This window comes from Saccopteryx leptura, chromosome 3 (genome assembly GCF_036850995.1).
Source record: "Saccopteryx leptura isolate mSacLep1 chromosome 3, mSacLep1_pri_phased_curated, whole genome shotgun sequence".
Taxonomy (NCBI): domain Eukaryota; kingdom Metazoa; phylum Chordata; class Mammalia; order Chiroptera; family Emballonuridae; genus Saccopteryx; species Saccopteryx leptura.
The window spans coordinates 121,277,819-121,281,667 of NC_089505.1; positions in this window are offsets into that span (position 1 = coordinate 121,277,819).

Consider the following 3,849-nt stretch of genomic DNA (forward strand, 5'->3'; position numbering starts at 1 on the left):
TTTTGCAGTGATGAGGGGGACCTCATACCTTTCTTGCAAGCTCAGCTGAGTTACCCCGGTAAGGGGAAGAAGTGCCTAACTCCTTTCTAAAGGATTGAAGGAACCACCCCTAAGAGGAGGCTATTTGGATTAGCCCTGCCAGGTCAGATTACCTGCACTACCTGGGTTAGTTTGGTGGAGAGAAGGGAGAGAGGCTTAGAGTTTAATCATTCAAAATGTGAGTCCCTTGAAGCTCAGAAACTCTGATGAAGAGCATAATGCCCTTATGTGTGCTGGGCCATAATCAATTCCAGTAAGAGACATTTTCAGTTTGCCTCCCTGAGACCAGTGGCTCCTCAGCTGAAAGTACTCCTGCAGAAAAGACTACCAACCCTACCCAACCCGAACCTGAAGCTCACCCCCTCCTGGGGGAAATAGAGTTGTAGTCTCCAACAGTGAATAAGGGATTTGGCTCCGGAGTACTGACCACTTGTAACCCCCAAGTTGGGAGCCCATTAGCCCTGTCCTGACCCTGATAGTACTGCACTCCTGACCTGTGGAAAGGTTTTTGGGGTGAGACCACTCTGGGCCCACTCTATAGTCTTTCTGCAGAAACATACAATCTTCCAAAACTGAGTCTGAAAGAATCAGAAAACCTGAACAGACAAGTTACAATCAATGAAATTGAAGCAGTCATCAATAAAACTCCCAGTAAACAAAAATCCTGGACCAGATGGATTAACAGGCAAATTTTATCAAACATTCAAAGAAGAACTAACACCTATCCTTCTCAAACTATTCCAAAAATTTCAGCAGAAAGGAAGACTTCCAAGCTCATTTTACGAGTCAAGAATTATCCTACTTCCAAAACCAGGTTAATATACTCCAAAGAAAAACTAAAGGCCAATACCTCTGATGAACATGGATGATAAAATTCTCAACAAAATATTAGCAAACCAGATCCAACAATACATTAAAAAGATTATATACCATGATCAAGTGGGATTTATTTTGGGGATATCAGTTTGTACAATATTTGCAAATCAATAAATGTGATATGTCAACATAAAGAAAATGAACAATAAATCCAGGAAAATCAATAAATCCAGAAAAATAGATCCAGAAAAAGTATTTGACACAATCTAGCACTCATTTAGGTAAAAACTCTCAGCAAAGTGAGAATAGAAAAACCGTAACTCACCATAATAAAGGCCATACATGACAAACCTACAGCCACCATCACACTCAATGGGGAAAAACTACAAGCATTTCCCATAAAATCAGGAATAAGACAAGGATGTTCATTTTCATTACTTTTATTCAACATAGTATTAGAAGTTCTAACCACAACAATCAGACAAAAAGAAGAAATAAAAGGCATCCAAATTTAAAAGGAGGAAGTAAAATTGTCATTATTTGCTGATAACATATTGTACATAGAAAACCCTAAAGAATACACCAGAAAAATACTAGATTTAGTAAATTAATTCAGCAAAGTAATGGTACAAAATTCATATTCAGAAACCAATGACATTTTAATATACAATAATAAACAATCAGAAAGAGAAATTAACAAACAATCTCACGTACTATTGTGACAAAAATGAAGTACATGGGAATAAATTTAACTAAGGAGGTAAAGAGTTGAAGTTGGAAAATTATAAGGCAATAAAAAAATTAGAAAGATACAAACAAATGGAAGCACATACCATGTTCATAGATTAGAATAATTAACATCACTAAAATGTCCATACTACCCCAAACAATCTACATATTCAATTCAATTTCTATCAAGATAACAATGGCATACTTCACAGATCTAGAACAAATATTCCAAAAAATATGGAACCAAAAAAGAACACAAATATGCTCAGCAATTTGAAGTGTAAAGAACAAAGTGGGAGGTATCACACTACCTGATTTCAAGTTATACTACAAGAATATTGTAATCAAAACAGCATGGTATTGCCATAAGAACAGGCATACAGATCAATAGAACAGAACAGAAAACCCAGAAATAAACCCACCCTTTTATGGTCAATTAATATTTGACAACGGAGGCAAAAGCATACAATATAATAAAGACAATCTCCTCAATAAACGGTATTGGGAAAACTAGGCAGGTATATGTAAAAAAAAAAAAAAAAAATTAAAGTAAACCACCAAATTACACCATAAACAAGAATACACTCAAAATGGATAAAAGACTTAAATGTATTGTATTTGTCTTCATGGGAGATCTGTCTCTTTCCCTTATGTATTAATTTATTCAATTACTTATTATTGAATCTGTATCAGTATGGACTCATGAAAATTTATTTTGTACTTTGGATTATAATGCAATCCTACCTTGTTCATCTTGTTCAGATTGTTCTGGCTTCAGCTATTGAGAGCTCTTTCGGCTGGCTCCTGTGCTTCTTTGACATGAACGCATCAGTGTTTTGTTCTGTTTGGTTTAACTGACTTTCTGTCATTACAAGATATTCCAGGCTCATCTTGAACGTTTTCTGACCCAGTTCTAGAGTCAACTATTTCTCCAGGGATCCCTGGTTCCTTTTATTGTGGAAGGGTTTTGAAAACCAAGATGTGAGTTATAAGTGTGGTCATTTTTACTGGGGTATCATTTCTTCTAGGCCCTCTTAGCTAACAGAGCAAAGATATATATGTCTGTAAGTTAAGCTGAATATAGACATATATCTATAAATATGTTTACATGTAACCATCTGTGTCTATATTAGACTAAACATGAGTTCATACCGATGTCTCCAACTCTACCCCATTATTGCACAAGTCATTCCATGTAATATACCTGGTATATGTGTATACTACATTTCATTTATCCATTCATCTATCAGTGGACATTGGGGTTGCTTGCACCTTTTAGCCATTGTGACTAGTGCTAGTATGAATATTGATCTGCAAATATCTCCCCAAGACTCTACTTTCAATTCTTTTGGATATTTACTCATAAGTGGGATTGCTGCATAGTATGGTAATTATATTTTAATTTTTTTGAGGACACACCATGCTTTTTTCCATAGTAGCTGCACAGTCTTACATTCTCACCACTAGTGCACAAGGTTCCAGCTTTCCCGTATCCTCATCAACACTTGTTTCTTTCTGTTTGATTAATTTATAGTAGTCATATCAATGGGTGTGAGGTACTCTTAGGATAATTACTAAATGTACATTTTGTATGTGTCAAAGGTAGATTTACATTTTCCTTTTTTTTCATTTTCTCTTTTGATCCTCAGTGAAGCTCTGTGAAATATTAATTGAAAATATCTGTCCTTTGGAGATAAATGAAGGTCTAGTGGGGGTTACCATATAGAGAGTCCTAATCCAAGAATGCTGCTAACAAGCCTGGTTGTTAGGCTTGTTCATTGTACTTTATTTAGCACTGCAGCTGCACTGAAAAATAGAGGCTAGACATGTTTTACCTTTTACTATTGATTTATGACTAAATTGCATTGTTGTCTGAGAAAATGATTTACATATAATTAAATTATTGAAATAAAAGAATTGCTATATAGTGTTGTATGTGCTAAATTTTTGTAAATGTTTATTGTATATTCATCAATACAAATTCTTTCTAATTTTTGGATGCTGAGTTCTATATATTCATTAACTTGAAACTGTTATTTATGTTAGATTGAATCTTATATAAATTTATTAAAAAATTAATATCATAAGTTGATTAATATTTGAGCAAGTGCATTGAGAGGTCTCACCAAAATTATGGATTTTGATATGTCTTTGTAGTTTAGCAATTTTTTTTAAATTTACATTTTGAGGTTTTAAAAATATGCTTACAAGTCACCCTCTTAAAAGACAAACACAGAAAATCTTATTCACTCACAGCACTTACCC